The following is a 22,993-nucleotide window of genomic DNA, read 5'->3' as shown; positions in this document are numbered from 1 at the left end:
AACTGTCCCGAAAACTGCCCACATTTAAAAGCGTTTTTGACATCCAGTTGGTGAATGGGCCAATGTCGAAAAACAGCAAGGCTAAGTACAGTGCGTGGGCAATTTAACAACCAACTGAAGGTCTCATCACAGTCAATGCAAAAATGTTCGTTGCATCCGTTAGAAACGAGACGAGCCTTATAGCGACTCAAGGTACCATCCCCATTAGCCACATAAAGTGAACTATGTTCGTGTCGAATGGGCGAGGCATAAATCTCCAAGTTTCGTTGTTAATTAAAGCATTGCATTTATCAGTCATATCATGTGTCCAATTAGAGTCGTTAAGAGCATTGGAATAGGTGCGAAGGATGGGAGAGATGGTGGAGGTGTGAAAATGAAGGCGTTGGACATGTTTTTGTGGTACTTAGGCTGGTCTAAGTGACCGTGGGGTGAGTTGATTGAGATGCATGAAGAATGGAGTGAGACACAGGGAAAGAGGTGGTCTCCCATTGGACCAGAGGAGCCGGAGAAGGAGCAGGAGTATCTATGATAAGGGTGGTGGGAGGACGGGATCGAGAGAAAATATTACGTGGCAGATTAAGAAAGTCATAGGATGGAGATTAAGTGGGTGTCATGGATCTGAAGGGGAAGGTGCATTCGTCGAAGGAAACGTGAGGGAAAGGATGATTTTCTTTGTGGTGAGATCAAGGCAGCACTAGACACGGTGGTTGGCTGGGTAACCGAGAAAAATGCACAGGGTGGATTGAGGGGCTACTTTGTGATTGAGATTTCGGTAGGGATAGCAGCGGCATCCGAAGACGCGGGCAGTAGAGTAGTCAATAGTCAGGTTTTTTTTATGAAAAAGGCGAGTGTGAAGGGTTTCGTTGTGGATTACGGATGAAGGAAGAATATTTAACAAATAAGAGGCCATGTGAAGTGCTTCCACTCAATATCTGAGAGGAAGGTAAGCTTGAAAGAGGAGAGTTCAAATAAGATTATTAATGGTTCGGATCAGGCGTTCGGACTTGCCATTTTGTTGGGAGGTTTGAGGACACGAGAAACGAATTTGGATACCGTTAGATTGGAGTAAGTGTTAAAAGGAGGTTTTGTCGAATTCACCGCCATGCTCGCATTGAAAAGCTTTGATATCTTTATTAAATTGAGTTTTAATGTATGTACGAAATTGAGAAAATTTGTTAAAAGCATCAGATTGTGTTGTAAAGGAAATACATAAGTAATGCGAGAACTGATCAAGAAATATAATATAATACTATAAACCACTAATACTTAGAAGTGGCAAAGTCCGCAAGTCAGAATGAACAATATTAAAAAAATAGAAGAAACATGCGAACTAGAACTATAAAAAGAGAGTCACATGTTTGCCAACCTGACATGCATGACAAAACATGGGAGACCCCCGGTTTATTACAAATAATATCTCTACTATTAATAATTCTACGAAAAACGTCGTTGCCGGGGGACTAAGACATTGATGCCAAGTAATCGGGTTGGTGACGAGAGCATGATGAACTGTCTGAGAGCTGGAGGTGTGATAGGGTAAAGGTTCCTGGTACCGTCACATCGGAGGAGGAGGCGGCGGTTCAGATAATCCTTCACTGAATAATTAAAAGGGTCATATTCTTCGACAAAAACTTTTTTATCACGAATAAATTTACGCACATAAACTTTGAAAACCAGAAGGGCCCAAGAATTGAGTCTGAGGTCTAGTAGATGTGTACACAGGTGGCTCAAATCCAGGAAGCCCATTGGAGAATTGGGCCGTAGCAGATGCAAGTTGAGTTGTTGGGCTACAATAATATGAAAGAGTTGGGCCTGGGTCACACTAGTAGTCTGATTGTTGTTTTCAGAATTAGAGTTTGCATTCCCCTGGTTATGTGCCTACCTACACCTTTCAGCAAATCGACAAAAACATTTTAAAAAGTTACGGCTTACCTGATTACCATTGTGTATTCGCTAACACCTACATTCACATGCACGACGAGATCCATTATCTATTCGCTTCTCTGTTTCAATCATCATCTCTAATCAACTACTATTGAATTGGTAAATTAGACAGGTATCTTTATTAATATGTTTCTTTTGCATTATTTTTTGACAAAAAATTATATTTATTGGTAATTTGTTTCTGTTGTTATATTAGCTGTGTATAAACTGTTTTTGTTTTTAATCATCTGTGATTTATTTTAAACGACTGAATTCGTTTGAGGTTAAGATTTCAAGGGTTTAATTCCATGTAATTGGTTTTCCTATATACAGAGGGAGAGAGAGTGTAGTGTGTACTGAGTGATTATTGCCGGTAATTAATTTATGCAGTGGTTGTCGGATACTTTTTAGAACGGTTTTGGCTTGTTTGTTTGGTAGTAGTGTTCGGTTAGATTTGGATTTTATTTCGATTCTTGTTTTTCTGATTGTAATCCATGTTCATTTTTGTGTTGCGATTGCTCAACGCTTGGGGCTTTGTTAGCTTAGGCTCTTTGTTTAGTATTAGGGAACATTTACAGATTCCGAGCCTTGGTCTATGTTTGGTTCGATTGTATTTTGTTCGTCTTCTTAATCAATTGATGAATAGACGTGGTTATATGTTAACGTTATTTTAGCCAAAAAAAAAGAAAGGTAATTCTTTATATTTATCCATGAAGTAAATTTTGTATTATGCATTATTAATTTGTTTCTTGAACACTGCAGCAAATTTTGTGACTTGATATTATGTGATCTGAGTGAGTCTGGTTGGTTAGTGTAATTGATTTGTTTTGTTTGATTAACAAAAATTAGTTGAAGTTTTTTAAAGAAAAAATGATTTTTTTGATCTTCCGTAAATTTATGCAGCTCATTTTGTTGTTTACTTTGCTATTGTAAAATATTATTTATATAATCATTTTGATCTTTAGTTCAAGTTTTCTTTCAGTCTTCTTGTAGTGACCCGAAATTTTCCATGTTTATATATATTAATTGAGATTGATATTTACATGATTAAATGTTTCCAACATGTTAAGCAATCAAACTTGTTAAGACTTGATTAATTGAAATATGTTTCATATAGACAATTGACCACCCAAGTTGACCGGTGATTCACGAACGTTAAAACTTGTAAAAACTATATGATGACATATATATGGATATATATATAGTTAACATGATACTATGATAAGTAAACATATCATTAAGTATATTAACAATGAACTACATATGTAAAAACAAGACTACTAACTTAATGATTTTTAAACGAGACATATATGTAACGATTATCGTTGTAAAGACATTTAATGTATATATATCATATTAAGAGATATTCATACATGATAATATCATGATAATATAATAATTTAAAATCTCATTTGATATTATAAACATTGGGTTAACAACATTTAACAAGATCGTTAACCTAAAGGTTTCAAAACAACACTTACATGTAACGACTAACGATGACTTAACGACTCAGTTAAAATGTATATACATGTAGTGTTTTAATATGTATTTATACACTTTTGAAAGACTTCAATACACTTATCAAAATACTTCTACTTAACAAAAATGCTTACAATTACATCCTCGTTCAGTTTCATCAACAATTCTACTCGTATGCACCCGTATTCGTACTCGTACAATACACAGCTTTTAGATGTATGTACTATTGGTATATACACTCCAATGATCAGCTCTTAGCAGCCCATGTGAGTCACCTAACACATGTGGGAACCATCATTTGGCAACTAGCATGAAATATCTCATAAAATTACAAAAATATGAGTAATCATTCATGACTTATTTACATGAAAACAAAATCACATATCCTTTATATCTAATCCATACACCAACGACCAAAAACACCTACAAACACTTTTATTCTTCAATTTTCTTCATCTAATTGATCTCTCTCAAGTTCTATCTTCAAGTTCTAAGTGTTCTTCATATATTCTACAAGTTCTAGTTACATAAAATCAAGAATACTTTCAAGTTTGCTAGCTCACTTCCAATCTTGTAAGGTGATCATCCAACCTCAAGAAATCTTTGTTTCTTACAGTAGGTTATCATTCTAATACAAGGTAATAATCATATTCAAACTTTGGTTCAATTTCTATAACTATAACAATCTTATTTCAAGTGATGATCTTACTTGAACTTGTTTTCGTGTCATGATTCTGCTTCAAGAACTTCGAGCCATCCAAGGTTCCGTTGAAGCTAGATCCATTTTTCTCTTTTCCAGTAGGTTTATCCAAGGAAATTAAGGTAGTAATGATGTTCATAACATCATTCGATTCATACATATAAAGCTATCTTATTCGAAGGTTTAAACTTGTAATCACCAGAACATAGTTTAGTTAATTCTAAACTTGTTCGCAAACAAAAGTTAATCCTTCTAACTTGACTTTTAAAATCAATTAAACACATGTTCTATATCTATATGATATGCTAACTTAATGATTTAAAACCTGGAAACACGAAAAACACCGTAAAACCGGATTTACGCCGTCGTAGTAACACCGCGGGCTGTTTTGGGTTAGTTAATTAAAAACTATGATAAACTTTGATTTAAAAGTTGTTATTCTGAGAAAATTATTTTTATTATGAACATGAAACTATATCCAAAAATTGTGGTTAAACTCAAAGTGGAAGTATGTTTTCTAAAATGGTCATCTAGACGTCGTTCATTCGACTGAAATGACTACCTTTACAAAAACGACTTGTAACTTATTTTTCCGACTATTAAACTATACTTTTTCTGTTTAGATTCATAAAATAGAGTTCAATATGAAACCATAGCAATTTGATTCACTTAAAACGGATTTAAAATGAAGAAGTTATGGGTAAAACAAGATTGGATAATTTTTCTCATTTTAGCTACGTGAAAATTGGTAACAAATCTATCCCAACCATAACTTAATCAACTTGTATTGTATATTATGTAATCTTGAGATACCATAGACACGTATACAATGTTTCGACCTATCATGTCGACACATCTATATATATTTCGGAACAACCATAGACACTCTATATGTGAATGTTGGAGTTAGCTATACAGGGTTGAGGTTGATTCCAAAATATATATAGTTTGAGTTGTGATCAATACTGAGATACGTATACACTGGGTCGTGGATTGATTCAAGATAATATTTATCGATTTATTTCTGTACATCTAACTGTGGACAACTAGTTGTAGGTTACTAACGAGGACAACTGACTTAATAAACTTAAAACATCAAAATATATTAAAAGTGTTGTAAATATATTTTGAACATACTTTGATATATATGTATATATTGTTATAGGTTCGTGAATCAACCAGTGGCCAAGTCTTACTTCCCGACGAAGTAAAAATCTGTGAAAGTGAGTTATAGTCCCACTTTTAAAATCTAATATTTTTGGGATGAGAATACATGCAGGTTTTATAAATGATTTACAAAATAGACACAAGTACGTGAAACTACATTCTATGGTTGAATTATCGAAATCGAATATGCCCCTTTTTATTAAGTCTGGTAATCTAAGAATTAGGGAATAGACACCCTAATTGACGCGAATCCTAAAGATAGATCTATTGGGCCTAACAAACCCCATCCAAAGTACCGGATGCTTTAGTACTTCGAAATTTATATCATATCCGAAGGGTGTCCCGGAATGATGGGGATATTCTTATATATGCATTTTGTTAATGTCGGTTACCAGGTGTTCACCATATGAATGATTTTTATCTCTATGTATGGGATGTGTATTGAAATATGAAATCTTGTGGTCTATTATTATGATTTGATATATATAGGTTAAGCCTATAACTCACCAACATTTTTGTTGACGTTTTAAGCATGTTTATTCTCAGGTGATTATTAAGAGCTTCCACTGTCGCATACTTAAATAAGGACGAGATTTGGAGTCCATGCTTGTATGATATTGTGTAAAAACTGCATTCAAGAAACTTATTTTGTTGTAACATAATTGTATTGTAAACCATTATGTAATGGTCGTGTGTAAACAGGATATTTTAGATTATCATTATTTGATAATCTACGTAAAGCTTTTTAAACCTTTATTGATGAAATAAAGGTTATGGTTTGTTTTAAAATGAATGCAGTCTTTGAAAAACGTCTCATATAGAGGTCAAAACCTCGCAACGAAATCAATTAATATGGAACGTTTTTAATCAATAAGAACGGGACATTTCAGTTGGTATCAGAGCGTTGGTCTTAGAGAACCAGAATTTTGCATTAGTGTGTCTTATCGAGTTTGTTAGGATGCATTAGTGAGTCTGGACTTCGACCGTATTTACTTAAAAAAATGATTGCTTAACAAATTTTGTTGGAAACTATATATTTTTAACATGTGAATATTATGTGATATATTAATCTCTTAACGCATTTGATATTATGTGATAGATGTCTACCTCTAGAACAAGTCCCATTGACTCACCTAATAATAATGAAGAGTCAAATGTAAATTGGAATGATTTGTGGACTGATTCACAAGTTCCCGAAGAGAAACCGGAAGAAGAGTCAGAACCGGAAGAAGAATCGGAACCGGATGAAGAAATAGAACCGGTGGGGGAAATAATAAAACGGTTAAGTAAAAGAAAATCCTCAACCAACCGACCAAGGTTAATTATGGTCAATGGTGTTTCCGCCAAGGAAGCAAAATATTGGGAGGATTACCAATTCTCCGATGAATCGGATTCCGACGAGAATTCTGATGATGTTATAGAAATTACCCCAACTGAATTTAAAAATGCAAAAGAAAATAATAAGGGAAAGGGCATAAAAATAGAGAAATCTAATTCCAACCCCGATGAACTTTATATGTATCGTCAACCCCCGAAGTCCTTAAGTTGTAACAATGACCCGGGAACCTCTAAACCACCAGGTTTTTCTAAACCAATGTGGAAAACGACGGCTCGTATTAGGGGAACATCATATATCTCTAGAAACTTGGCAAAACGAACCAAAACCGAAGAAGAAGAAACGAGCGAGTCGGAATAAGATAGTTGTATTCGTGTGGTGTAATATATGTAATATAGTGTGCTTATGCTTTATGATATATGTAAAAATTTCTTGTATTAATAAGTATTTTTTTTATGAATCTAACTCTTGTCTATTTTACAGTATAAAAACACAAAATGGATAGACAACCAAATATTTTAAGAGACCTACCCGGAGACATGATTGATGAAATCTTGTCTAGAGTCGGTCAGAATTCTTCGGCACAACTATTTAAGGCAAGATCAGTTTGTAAGACATTCGAAGAACGTTCCAAGAATGTCTTGGTTTATAAAAGGCTTTCGTTCGAAAGATGGGGGATATCACATTGGGAAATCCATAAGTTACGATGTGTTTACTTTGACGCATATATTGCGGGGAACCCAAATGCTATTTTACGCAATGGGTTAAGAAATTATTTTGACTCAATATATCCGAATATTGGACTTCGTGATTTAGAAAAAGCGGCTAACATGCAACATAAAGAAGCATGTTATGCTTACGGATTAGTAATGTTCGCTTCTCACCAAAGTGAGAAGAAGAACATCGGGCTACAACTATTAAACAAAACGTTTCCACAAGTGACGGAGTCGGTAATTGGGGTAAGAAATGAGGTTTTTAGATTGTTACGGGACTGTTGGACATTACGTAACCCTCGTCCCTTTGACGACGTTACAACACGCTGTCTTATCAACGGCCATAAAGGTTATGTTCTGTAGTGACCCGAACTTTTCCAGGTTTATATATATTAATTGAGATTGATGTTTACATGATTAAATGTTTCCAACATGTTAAGCAATCAAACTTGTTAAGACTTGATTAATTGAAATAGGTTTCATATAGACAATTGACCACCCAAGTTGACCGGTGATTCACGAACGTTAAAACTTGTAAAAAAAACTATATGATGACATATATATGGTTATATATATAGTTAACATGATATTATGATAAGTAAACATATCATTAATTATATTAACAATGAACTACATATGTAAAAACAAGACTACTAACTTAATGATTTTGAAACGAGACATATATGTAACGTTTATCGTTGTAACGACATTTAATGTATATATATCATATTAAGAGATATTCGTACATCATAATATCATGATAATATAATAATTTAAAATCTCTTTTGTTATTATAAACATTGGGTTAACAACATTTAACAAGATCGTTAACCTAAAGGTTTCAAAACAACACTTACATGTAACGACTAACGATGACTTAACGACTCAGTTAAAATGTATATACATGTAGTGTTTTAATATGTATTTATACACTTTTGAAAGACTTCAATACACTTATCAAAATACTTCTACTTAACAAAAATGCTTACAATTACATTCTCGTTCAGTTTCATCAACAATTCTACTCGTATGCACCCGTATTCGTACTCGTACAATACACAGCTTTTAGATGTATGTACTATTGGTATATACACTCCAATGATCAGCTCTTAGCAGCCCATGTGAGTCACCTAACACATGTGGGAACCATCATTTGGCAACTAGCATGAAATATCTCATAAGATTACAAAAATATGAGTAATCATTCATGACTTATTTACATGAAAACAAAATTACATATCCTTTATATCTAATCCATACACCAACGACCAAAAACACCTACAAACACTTTCATTCTTCAATTTTCTTCATCTAATTGAACTCTCTCAAGTTCTATCTTCAAGTTCTAAGTGTTCTTCATAAATTCCAAAAGTTCTAGTTTCATAAAATCAAGAATACTTTCAAGTTTGCTAGCTCACTTCCAATCTTGTAAGGTGATCATCCAACCTCAAGAAATCTTTGTTTCTTACAGTAGGTTATCATTCTAATACAAGGTAATAATCATATTCAAACTTTGGTTCAATTTCTATAACTATAACAATCTTATTTCAAGTGATGATCTTACTTGAACTTGTTTTCGTGTCATGATTTTGCTTCAAGAACTTTGAGCCATCCAAGGATCCATTGAAGCTAGATCCATTTTTCTCTTTTCCAGTAGGTTCATCCAAGGAACTTAAGGTAGTAATGATGTTCATAACATCATTCGATTCATACATATAAAGCTATCTTATTCGAAGGTTTAAACTTGTAATCACTAGAACATAGTTTAGTTAATTCTAAACTTGTTCGCAAACAAAAGTTAATCCTTCTAACTTGACTTTTAAAATCAACTAAACACATGTTCTATATCTATATGATATGCTAACTTAATGATTTAAAACCTGGAAACACGAAAAACACCGTAAAACCGGATTTACGCCGTCGTAGTAACACCGCGGGCTGTTTTGGGTTAGTTAATTAAAAACTATGATAAACTTTGATTTAAAAGTTGTTATTCTGAGAAAATGATTTTTATTATGAACATGAAACTATATCCAAAAATTATGGTTAAACTCAAAGTGGAAGTATGTTTTCTAAAATGGTCATCTAGACGTCGTTCTTTCGACTGAAATGACTACCTTTACAAAAACGACTTGTAACTTATTTTTCCGACTAGAAACCTATACTTTTTTTGTTTAGATTCATAAAATAGAGTTCAATATGAAACCATAGCAATTTGATTCACTCAAAACGGATTTAAAATGAAGAAGTTATGGGTAAAACAAGATTGGATAATTTTTCTCATTTTAGCTACGTGAAAATTGGTAACAAATCTATTCCAACCATAACTTAATCAACTTGTATTATATATTATGTAATCTTGAGATACCATAGACACGTATACAATGTTTCGACCTATCATGTCGACACATCTATATATATTTCGGAACAACCATAGACACTCTATATGTGAATGTTGGAGTTAGCTATACAGGGTTGAGGTTGATTCCAAAATATATATAGTTTGAGTTGTGATCAATACTGAGATACGTATACACTGGGTCGTGGATTGATTCAAGATAATATTTATCGATTTATTTCTGTACATCTAACTGTGGACAACTAGTTGTAGGTTACTAACGAGGACAGCTGACTTAATAAACTTAAAACATCAAAATATATTAAAAGTGTTGTAAATATATTTTGAACATACTTTGATATATATGTATATATTGTTATAGGTTCGTGAATCAACCAGTGGCCAAGTCTTACTTCCCGACGAAGTAAAAATCTGTGAAAGTGAGTTATAGTCCCACTTTTAAAATCTAATATTTTTGGGATGAGAATACATGCAGGTTTTATAAATGATTTACAAAATAGACACAAGTACGTGAAACTACATTCTATGGTTGAATTATCGAAATCGAATATGCCCCTTTTTATTAAGTCTGGTAATCTAAGAATTAGGGAACAGACACCCTAATTGACGCGAATCCTAAAGATAGATCTATTGGGCCTAACAAACCCCATCCAAAGTACCGGATGCTTTAGTACTTCGAAATTTATATCATATCCGAAGGGTGTCCCGGAATGATGGGGATATTCTTATATATGCATCTTGTTATTGTCGGTTACCAGGTGTTCACCATATGAATGATTTTTATCTCTATGTATGGGATGTGTATTGAAATATGAAATCTTGTGGTCTATTGTTACGATTTGATATATATAGGTTAAACCTATAACTCACCAACATTTTTGTTGACGTTTAAAGCATGTTTATTCTCAGGTGAATATTAAGAGCTTCCGCTGTTGCATACTAAAATAAGGACAAGATTTGGAGTCCATGTTTGTATGATATTGTGTAAAAACTGCATTCAAGAAACTGATTTCGATGTAACATATTTGTATTGTAAACCATTATGTAATGGTCGTGTGTAAACAGGATATTTTAGATTATCATTATTTGATAATCTACGTAAAGCTTTTTAAACCTTTATTTATGAAATAAAGGTTATGGTTTGTTTTAAAAATGAATGCAGTCCTTGAAAAACGTCTCATATAGAGGTCAAAACCTCGCAACGAAATCAATTAATATGGAACGTTTTTAATCAATAAGAACGGGACATTTCAGTTGGTATCCGAGCGTTGGTCTTAGAGAACCAGAAAATTTGCATTAGTGTGTCTTATCGAGTTTGTTAGGATGCATTAGTGAGTCTGAACTTCGACCGTGTTTTCTTTAAAAATGATTGCTTAACATTTTTGTTGGAAACTATATATTTTTAACATATGAATATTATGTGATATATTAATCTCTTAACGTGTTTGATATTATGTGATAGATGTCTACCTCTAGAACAAGTCCCATTGACTCACCTAATAATAATGAAGAGTCAAATGTAAATTGGAATGATTTGTGGACTGATTCACAAGTTCCCGAAGAGGAACCGGAAGAAGAGTCGGAACCGGAAGAAGAATCGGAACCGGAAGAAGAATCGGAACCGGATGAAGAAATAGAACCGGTGGGGGAAATAATAAAACGGTTAAGTAAAAGAAAATCCTCAACCAACCGACCAAAGTTAATTATGGTCAATGGTGTTTCCGCCAAGGAAGCAAAATATTGGGAGGATTACCAATTCTCCGATGAATCGGATTCCAACGAGAATTCCGATGATGTTATAGAAATTACCCCAACTGAATTTAAAAAGGCAAAAGAAAATAATAAGGGAAAGGGCATAAAAATAGAGAAATCTAATTCCAACCCCGATGAACTTTATATGTATCGTCAACCCCCGAAGTCCTTAAGTTGTAACAATGACCCGGGAACCTCTAAACCACCAGGTTTTTCTAAACCAATGTGGACAACGACGGCTCGTATTAGGGGAACATCATATATCCCTAGAAACTTGGCAAAACGAACCAAAACCGAAGAAGAAGAAACGAGCGAGTCGGAATAAGATAGTTGTATTCGTGTGGTGTAATATATGGAATATAGTGTTCTTATGCTTTATGATATATGTAAAAATTGCTTGTATTAATAAGTATTTTTTTTATGAATCTAACTCTTGTCTATTTTACAGTTTAAAAACACAAAATGGATAGACAACCCAATATTTTAAGAGACCTACCCGGAGACATGATTGATGAAATCTTGTCTAGAGTCGGCCAGAATTCTTCGGCACAACTATTTAAGGCGAGATCAGTTTGTAAGACATTCGAAGAACGTTCCAAGAATGTCTTGGTTTATAAGAGACTTTCGTTTGAAAGATGGGGGATATCACATTGGGAAACCCATAAGTTACGATGTGTTTACTTTGACGCATATATTGCGGGGAACCCAAATGCTATTTTACGCAACGGGTTAAGAAATTATTTTGACTCAATATATCCGAATATTGGACTTCGTGATTTAGAAAAAGCGGCTAACATGCAACATAAAGAAGCATGTTATGCTTACGGATTAGTAATGTTCGCTTCTCACCAAAGTGAGAACAAGAACATCGGGCTACAACTATTAAACAAAACGTTTCCACAAGTGACGGAGTCGGTAATTGGGGTAAGAAATGAGGTTTTTAGATTATTACGGGACTGTTGGACATTACGTAACCCTCGTCCCTTTGATGACGTTACAACACGCTGTCTTATCAACGGCCATAACGGTTATGTTGCACAAGACCAAGGATGGGAAGTAGTCCTAGTAAAACCAGAATGCATGACTTGTTTCTGGACGTATGAATTACGTGTCTTTATTGCCTTTGCTGAACGACTTGTGTACTAGCTAGAATTGTCTTCACAACTATCTTGTATCAAAGTTATTGTGTGCTATATTTCATGCTTTATGTAAAATAAGCGGTATTGTAAGTTTGTAAAATATTGTATAAAAGTTTGAACGCAAAATATTATTATAATCAGTTTTTCATATAGAATTGTAGTAGTTGAATTGTATATTAGCTACTAAGTATGAACTTAACGGGTAGGTACTACCCGAATTTAAACTTATAAAACGCTAATATGAAGAAAAAGCTTTTATAAATGAGTTCATATTATGCTACGAAATACTATTAACTACTCTTAATATTCTGTATGATTAACTTGTTCCATTTAACTATTTTGAAGGAAATGGCACCGACTACTCGACACACCGTGAATATGAATGAAGAGGAATTCCGTACTTTTCTAGCTTCAAACATAGCCGCAGTACAGGCTGCGCTACATACCAACAATAACCTTGGATCTAGCAGTACAGGAAATCGTGTAGGATGCACCTACAAAGAATTCACTGCCTGCAAACCTTTGGAATTTGATGGAACCGAAGGACCGATCGGATTGAAACGGTGGACCGAGAAGGTTGAATCGGTGTTTGCCATAAGTAAGTGTACTGAAGAGGACAAAGTGAAGTACGCTACGCATACCTTCACAGGTTCTGCGTTAACATGGTGGAATACCTATCTAGAGCAAGTGGGACAAGATGATGCGTACGCACTACCGTGGTCAGCATTCAAGCACTTGATGAACGAGAAGTACCGTCCCAGAACCGAGGTCAATAAGCTCAAGACAGAACTTAGAGGGTTACGAACCCAAGGATTTGATATTACCACGTACGAAAGACGATTCACAGAATTGTGCCTATTGTGTCCGGGAGCATTCGAAGATGAGGAAGAGAAGATCGACGCGTTTGTGAAAGGATTACCGGAAAGAATCCAAGAAGATATAAGTTCACACGAGCCCGCCTCCATACAACAGGCATGTAGAATGGCTCACAAACTAGTGAACCAGATTGAAGAAAGAATTAAAGAACAGACTGCTGAAGAGGCCAATGTGAAGCAAGTCAAAAGAAAGTGGGAGGAAAACGGTGATAAGAATCACCAATACAACAACAACAGTAATTACAACAATAATCGCAACAATTATCCCAACAATCGCAACATCAATCGCAACTACAACAAACGGCCCAACAACAACAACAACAACAACAACAACAGCAACTACAACAATCATCCCAATAACAATAATAACCGCAACAACAACAACAATCAGAAGCAGCTATGCCAAAGGTGTGAAAAGAATCACTCGGGGTTCTGCACCAAATTTTGCAACAAGTGTAAAAGAAATGGTCATAGCGCGGCGAAGTGTGAGGTCTACGGACCAGGGGCTAATAGAACGAAAGGAACAAATGGTGTCGGAACGAGTAATGGCGGAGCAAGTAGTGTCGGAGCAAGTTATGCCAATGTAGTTTGTTATAAATGTGGAAAACCAGGCCACATTATTAGAAATTGCCCGAACCAGGAGAACACGAATGGACAAGGCCGTGGAAGAGTTTTCAATATTAATGCGATAGAGGCACAGGAAGACCCGGAGCTTGTTACGGGTACGTTTCTTATTGACAATAAATCTGCTTACGTTTTATTTGATTCGGGTGCGGATAGAAGCTATATGAGTAGAGATTTTTGTGCTAAATTAAGTTGTCCATTGACGCGTTTGGATAGTAAATTTTTACTCGAATTAGCAAATGGTAAATTAATTTCAGCAGATAATATATGTCGGAATCGAGAAATTAAACTGGTTAGCGAAACATTTAAGATTGATTTGATACCAGTAGAGTTAGGGAGTTTTGATGTGATAATCGGTATGGACTGGTTGAAAGAAGTGAAAGCGGAGATCGTTTGTTACAAAAATGCAATTCGCATTATACGAGAAAAAGGAAAACCCTTAATGGTGTACGGAGAAAAGGGCAACACGAAGCTACATCTTATTAGTAATTTGAAGGCACAAAAACTAATAAGAAAAGGTTGCTATGCTGTTCTAGCACACGTCGAAAAAGTACAAACTGAAGAAAAGAGCATCAATGATGTTCCCATTGCAAAAGAATTTCCCGATGTATTTCCGAAAGAATTACCGGGATTACCCCCACATCGATCCGTTGAATTTCAAATAGATCTTGTACCAGGAGCTGCACCAATAGCTCGTGCTCCTTACAGACTCGCACCCAGCGAGATGAAAGAACTGCAAAGCCAATTACAAGAACTTTTAGAGCGTGGTTTCATTCGACCAAGCACATCACCGTGGGGAGCTCCTGTTTTGTTTGTCAAGAAGAAAGATGGTACATTCAGGTTGTGTATCGACTACCGAGAGTTGAACAAACTTACCATCAAGAACCGCTACCCACTACCGAGAATCGACGACTTATTTGATCAACTACAAGGCTCGTCTGTTTATTCAAAGATTGACTTACGTTCCGGGTATCATCAAATGCGGGTGAAAGAAGATGATATTCCAAAGACTGCTTTCAGAACACGTTACGGTCATTACGAGTTTATGGTCATGCCGTTTGGTTTAACTAATGCACCAGCTGTGTTCATGGACCTTATGAACCGAGTGTGTGGACCATACCTTGACAAGTTTGTCATTGTTTTCATTGATGACATACTTATTTACTCAAAGAATGACCAAGAACACGGTGAACATTTGAGAAAGGTGTTAGAAGTATTGAGGAAGGAAGAATTGTACGCTAAGTTTTCAAAGTGTGCATTTTGGTTGGAAGAAGTTCAATTCCTCGGTCACATAGTGAACAAAGAAGGTATTAAGGTGGATCCGGCAAAGATAGAAACTGTTGAAAAGTGGGAAACCCCGAAAACTCCGAAACACATACGCCAGTTTTTAGGACTAGCTGGTTACTACAGAAGGTTCATCCAAGACTTTTCCAGAATAGCAAAACCCTTGACTGCATTAACGCATAAAGGGAAGAAATTTGAATGGAATGATGAACAAGAGAAAGCGTTTCAGTTATTGAAGAAAAAGCTAACTACGGCACCTATATTGTCATTGCCTGAAGGGAATGATGATTTTGTGATTTATTGTGACGCATCAAAGCAAGGTCTCGGTTGTGTATTAATGCAACGAACGAAGGTGATTGCTTATGCGTCTAGACAATTGAAGATTCACGAACAAAATTATACGACGCATGATTTGGAATTAGGCGCGGTTGTTTTTGCATTAAAGACTTGGAGGCACTACTTATATGGGGTCAAAAGTATTATATATACCGACCACAAAAGTCTTCAACACATATTTAATCAGAAACAACTGAATATGAGGCAGCGTAGGTGGATTGAATTATTGAATGATTACGATTTTGAGATTCGTTACCACCCGGGGAAGGCAAATGTGGTAGCCGATGCCTTGAGCAGGAAGGATAGAGAACCCATTCGAGTAAAATCTATGAATATAATGATTCATAATAACATTACTACTCAAATAAAGGAGGCGCAACAAGGAGTTTTAAAAGAGGGAAATTTAAAGGATGAAATACCCAAAGGATCGGAGAAGCATCTTAATATTCGGGAAGACGGAACCCGGTATAGGGCTGAAAGGATTTGGGTACCAAAATTTGGAGATATGAGAGAAATGGTACTTAGAGAAGCTCATAAAACCAGATACTCAATACATCCTGGAACGGGGAAGATGTACAAGGATCTCAAGAAACATTTTTGGTGGCCGGGTATGAAAGCCGATGTTGCTAAATACGTAGGAGAATGTTTGACGTGTTCTAAGGTCAAAGCTGAGCATCAGAAACCATCAGGTCTACTTCAACAACCCGAAATCCCGGAATGGAAATGGGAAAACATTACCATGGATTTCATCACTAAATTGCCAAGGACTGCAAGTAGTTTTGATACTATTTGGGTAATAGTTGATCGTCTCACCAAATCAGCACACTTCCTACCAATAAGAGAAGATGACAAGATGGAGAAGTTAGCACGACTGTATTTGAAGGAAGTCGTCTCCAGACATGGAATACCAATCTCTATTATCTCTGATAGGGATGGCAGATTTATTTCAAGATTCTGGCAGACATTACAGCAAGCATTAGGAACTCGTCTAGACATGAGTACTGCCTATCATCCACAAACTGATGGGCAGAGCGAAAGGACGATACAAACGCTTGAAGACATGCTACGAGCATGTGTTATTGATTTCGGAAACAGTTGGGATCGACATCTACCGTTAGCAGAATTTTCCTACAACAACAGCTACCATTCAAGCATTGAGATGGCGCCGTTTGAAGCACTTTATGGTAGAAAGTGCAGGTCTCCGATTTTTTGGAGTGAAGTGGGGGATAGACAGATTACGGGTCCGGAGATTATACAAGAAACTACCGAGAAGATCATCCAAATTCAACAACGGTTGAAAACCGCCCAAAGTCGACAAAAGAGCTACGCTGACATTAAAAGAAAAGATATAGAATTTGAAATTGGAGAGATGGTCATGCTTAAAGTTGCACCTTGGAAAGGCGTTGTTCGATTTGGTAAACGAGGGAAATTAAATCCAAGGTATATTGGACCATTCAAGATTATTGATCGTGTCGGACCAGTAGCTTACCGACTAGAGTTACCTCAACAACTCGCGGCTGTACATAACACTTTCCACGTCTCGAATTTAAAGAAATGTTTTGCTAAAGAAGATCTCACTATTCCGTTAGATGAAATCCAAATCAACGAAAAACTTCAATTCATCGAAGAACCCGTCGAAATAATGGATCGTGAGGTTAAAAGACTTAAGCAAAACAAGATACCAATTGTTAAGGTTCGATGGAATGCTCGTAGAGGACCCGAGTTCACCTGGGAGCGTGAAGATCAGATGAAGAAGAAATACCCGCATCTATTTCCAGAAGATTCGTCAACACCTTCAACAGCTTAAAATTTCGGGACGAAATTTATTTAACGGGTAGGTACTGTAGTGACCCGAACTTTTCCAGGTTTATATATATTAATTGAGATTGATGTTTACATGATTAAATGTTTCCAACATGTTAAGCAATCAAACTTGTTAAGACTTGATTAATTGAAATAGGTTTCATATAGACAATTGACCACCCAAGTTGACCGGTGATTCACGAACGTTAAAACTTGTAAAAAAAACTATATGATGACATATATATGGTTATATATATAGTTAACATGATATTATGATAAGTAAACATATCATTAATTATATTAACAATGAACTACATATGTAAAAACAAGACTACTAACTTAATGATTTTGAAACGAGACATATATGTAACGTTTATCGTTGTAACGACATTTAATGTATATATATCATATTAAGAGATATTCGTACATCATAATATCATGATAATATAATAATTTAAAATCTCTTTTGTTATTATAAACATTGGGTTAACAACATTTAACAAGATCGTTAACCTAAAGGTTTCAAAACAACACTTACATGTAACGACTAACGATGACTTAACGACTCAGTTAAAATGTATATACATGTAGTGTTTTAATATGTATTTATACACTTTTGAAAGACTTCAATACACTTATCAAAATACTTCTACTTAACAAAAATGCTTACAATTACATTCTCGTTCAGTTTCATCAACAATTCTACTCGTATGCACCCGTATTCGTACTCGTACAATACACAGCTTTTAGATGTATGTACTATTGGTATATACACTCCAATGATCAGCTCTTAGCAGCCCATGTGAGTCACCTAACACATGTGGGAACCATCATTTGGCAACTAGCATGAAATATCTCATAAGATTACAAAAATATGAGTAATCATTCATGACTTATTTACATGAAAACAAAATTACATATCCTTTATATCTAATCCATACACCAACGACCAAAAACACCTACAAACACTTTCATTCTTCAATTTTCTTCATCTAATTGAACTCTCTCAAGTTCTATCTTCAAGTTCTAAGTGTTCTTCATAAATTCCAAAAGTTCTAGTTTCATAAAATCAAGAATACTTTCAAGTTTGCTAGCTCACTTCCAATCTTGTAAGGTGATCATCCAACCTCAAGAAATCTTTGTTTCTTACAGTAGGTTATCATTCTAATACAAGGTAATAATCATATTCAAACTTTGGTTCAATTTCTATAACTATAACAATCTTATTTCAAGTGATGATCTTACTTGAACTTGTTTTCGTGTCATGATTTTGCTTCAAGAACTTTGAGCCATCCAAGGATCCATTGAAGCTAGATCCATTTTTCTCTTTTCCAGTAGGTTCATCCAAGGAACTTAAGGTAGTAATGATGTTCATAACATCATTCGATTCATACATATAAAGCTATCTTATTCGAAGGTTTAAACTTGTAATCACTAGAACATAGTTTAGTTAATTCTAAACTTGTTCGCAAACAAAAGTTAATCCTTCTAACTTGACTTTTAAAATCAACTAAACACATGTTCTATATCTATATGATATGCTAACTTAATGATTTAAAACCTGGAAACACGAAAAACACCGTAAAACCGGATTTACGCCGTCGTAGTAACACCGCGGGCTGTTTTGGGTTAGTTAATTAAAAACTATGATAAACTTTGATTTAAAAGTTGTTATTCTGAGAAAATGATTTTTATTATGAACATGAAACTATATCCAAAAATTATGGTTAAACTCAAAGTGGAAGTATGTTTTCTAAAATGGTCATCTAGACGTCGTTCTTTCGACTGAAATGACTACCTTTACAAAAACGACTTGTAACTTATTTTTCCGACTAGAAACCTATACTTTTTTTGTTTAGATTCATAAAATAGAGTTCAATATGAAACCATAGCAATTTGATTCACTCAAAACGGATTTAAAATGAAGAAGTTATGGGTAAAACAAGATTGGATAATTTTTCTCATTTTAGCTACGTGAAAATTGGTAACAAATCTATTCCAACCATAACTTAATCAACTTGTATTATATATTATGTAATCTTGAGATACCATAGACACGTATACAATGTTTCGACCTATCATGTCGACACATCTATATATATTTCGGAACAACCATAGACACTCTATATGTGAATGTTGGAGTTAGCTATACAGGGTTGAGGTTGATTCCAAAATATATATAGTTTGAGTTGTGATCAATACTGAGATACGTATACACTGGGTCGTGGATTGATTCAAGATAATATTTATCGATTTATTTCTGTACATCTAACTGTGGACAACTAGTTGTAGGTTACTAACGAGGACAGCTGACTTAATAAACTTAAAACATCAAAATATATTAAAAGTGTTGTAAATATATTTTGAACATACTTTGATATATATGTATATATTGTTATAGGTTCGTGAATCAACCAGTGGCCAAGTCTTACTTCCCGACGAAGTAAAAATCTGTGAAAGTGAGTTATAGTCCCACTTTTAAAATCTAATATTTTTGGGATGAGAATACATGCAGGTTTTATAAATGATTTACAAAATAGACACAAGTACGTGAAACTACATTCTATGGTTGAATTATCGAAATCGAATATGCCCCTTTTTATTAAGTCTGGTAATCTAAGAATTAGGGAACAGACACCCTAATTGACGCGAATCCTAAAGATAGATCTATTGGGCCTAACAAACCCCATCCAAAGTACCGGATGCTTTAGTACTTCGAAATTTATATCATATCCGAAGGGTGTCCCGGAATGATGGGGATATTCTTATATATGCATCTTGTTATTGTCGGTTACCAGGTGTTCACCATATGAATGATTTTTATCTCTATGTATGGGATGTGTATTGAAATATGAAATCTTGTGGTCTATTGTTACGATTTGATATATATAGGTTAAACCTATAACTCACCAACATTTTTGTTGACGTTTAAAGCATGTTTATTCTCAGGTGAATATTAAGAGCTTCCGCTGTTGCATACTAAAATAAGGACAAGATTTGGAGTCCATGTTTGTATGATATTGTGTAAAAACTGCATTCAAGAAACTGATTTCGATGTAACATATTTGTATTGTAAACCATTATGTAATGGTAGTGTGTAAACAGGATATTTTAGATTATCATTATTTGATAATCTACGTAAAGCTTTTTAAACCTTTATTTATGAAATAAAGGTTATGGTTTGTTTTAAAAATGAATGCAGTCCTTGAAAAACGTCTCATATAGAGGTCAAAACCTCGCAACGAAATCAATTAATATGGAACGTTTTTAATCAATAAGAACGGGACATTTCATGTTCCACAAGACCAAGGATGGGAAGTAATCCTAGTAAAACCAGAATGCATGACTTGTTTCTGGACGTATGAATTACGTGTCTTTATTGCCTTTGCTGAACGACTTTTGTACTAGCTAGAATTATCTTCACAACCATCTTGTATCAAATTTATTGTGTGCTATATTTCATGCTATATGTAAAATAAGCGGTATTGTAAGTTTGTAAAATACTGTGTAAAAGTTTGAACGCGAAATATTATTATAATCAGTTTTTCATATAGAATTGTAGTAGTTGAATTGTATATTAGCTACTAAGTATGAACTTAATGGGTAGGTACTACCCGAATTTAAACTTATAAAACGCTAATATGAAGAAAAAGCTTTTATAAATGAGTTCATATTATGCTACGAAATACTATTAACTACTCTTAATATTCTGTATGATTAACTTGTTCCATTTGACTATTTTGAAGGAAATGGCACCGACTACTCGACACACCGTAAATATGAATGAAGAGGAATTCCGTACTTTTCTAGCTTCAAACATAGCCGCAGTACAGGCTGCGCTACATACCAACAATAACCTTGGATCTAGCAGTACAGGAAATCGTGTAGGATGCACCTACAAAGAATTCACTGCCTGCAAACCTTTGGAATTTGATGGAACCGAAGGACCGATCGGATTGAAATGGTGGACCGAGAAGGTCGAATCGGTGTTTGCCATAAGTAAGTGTACTGAAGAGGACAAAGTGAAGTACGCTACGCATACCTTCACATGTTCTGCGTTAACATGGTGGAATACATATCTAGAGCAAGTGGGACAAGAAGATGCGTACGCACTACCGTGGTCAGCATTCAAGCACTTGATGAACGAGAAGTACCGTCCCAGAACTGAGGTCAATAAGCTCAAGACAGAACTTAGAGGGTTACGAACCCAAGGATTTGATATTACCACGTACGAAAGACGATTCAAAGAATTGTGCCTATTGTGTCCGGGAGCATTCGAAGATGAGGAAGAGAAGATCGACGCGTTTGTGAAGGATTACCGGAAAGAATCCAAGAAGATATAAGTTCACACGAGCCCGCCTCCATACAACAGGCATGTAGAATGGCTCACAAACTAGTGAACCAGATTGAAGAAAGAATTAAAGAACAGACTGCTGAAGAGGCCAATGTGAAGCAAGTCAAAAGAAAGTGGGAGGAAAACGGTGATAAGAATCACCAATACAACAACAACAGCAATTACAACAATAATCGCAACAATTATCCCAACAATCGCAACATCAATCGCAACTACAACAAACGGCCCAACAACAACAACAACAACAACAACAACAACAACAACAGCAGCAACTACAACAATCATCCCAACAACAATAATAACCGCAACAACAACAACAACAATCAGAAGCAGCTATGCCAAAGGTGTGAAAAGTATCACTCGGGGTTCTGCACCAAATTTTGCAACAAGTGTAAAAGAAATGGTCATAGCGCGGCGAAGTGTGAGGTCTACGGACCAGGGGTTAATAGAACGAAAGGAACAAATGGTGTCGGAACGAGTAATGGCGGAGCAAGTAGTGTCGGAGCAAGTTATGCCAATGTAGTTTATTATAAATGTGGAAAACCGGGCCACATTATTAGAAATTGCCCGAACCAGGAGAACACGAATGGACAAGGCCGCGGAAGAGTTTTCAATATTAATGCGGCAGAGGCACAGGAAGACCCGGAGCTTGTTACGGGTACGTTTCTTATTGACAATAAATTTGCTTACGTTTTATTTGATTCGGGTGCGGATAGAAGCTATATGAGTAGAGATTTTTGTGCTAAATTAAGTTGTCCATTGACGCCTTTGGATAGTAAATTTTTACTCGAATTAGCAAATGGTAAATTAATTTCAGCAGATAATATATGTCGGAATCAAGAAATTAAACTGGTTAGCGAAACATTTAAGATTGATTTGATACCAGTAGAGTTAGGGAGTTTTGATGTGATAATCGGTATGGACTGGTTGAAAGAAGTGAAAGCAGAGATCGTTTGTTACAAAAATGCAATTCGCATTATACGAGAAAAAGGAAAACCCTTAATGGTGTACGGAGAAAAGGGTAACACGAAGCTACATCTTATTAGTAATTTGAAGGCACAAAAACTAATAAGAAAAGGTTGCTATGCTGTTCTAGCACACGTCGAGAAAGTACAAACTGAAGAAAAGAGCATCAATGATGTTCCC

General features: G+C 35.2%; 1 pseudogene; it reads left to right on the top strand.

Moving 5' to 3' along the window:
• Positions 1-446: 446 nt before the first annotated feature.
• The window catches only part of LOC139860347 (protein DETOXIFICATION 18-like), a 47,076-nt pseudogene continuing 24,529 nt past the window's right edge, over positions 447-22,993 (top strand).

This window comes from Rutidosis leptorrhynchoides, chromosome 7 (genome assembly GCF_046630445.1).
Source record: "Rutidosis leptorrhynchoides isolate AG116_Rl617_1_P2 chromosome 7, CSIRO_AGI_Rlap_v1, whole genome shotgun sequence".
Lineage (NCBI taxonomy): Eukaryota > Viridiplantae > Streptophyta > Magnoliopsida > Asterales > Asteraceae > Rutidosis > Rutidosis leptorrhynchoides.
This window is presented reverse-complemented; position numbering and strand designations above follow the sequence as displayed.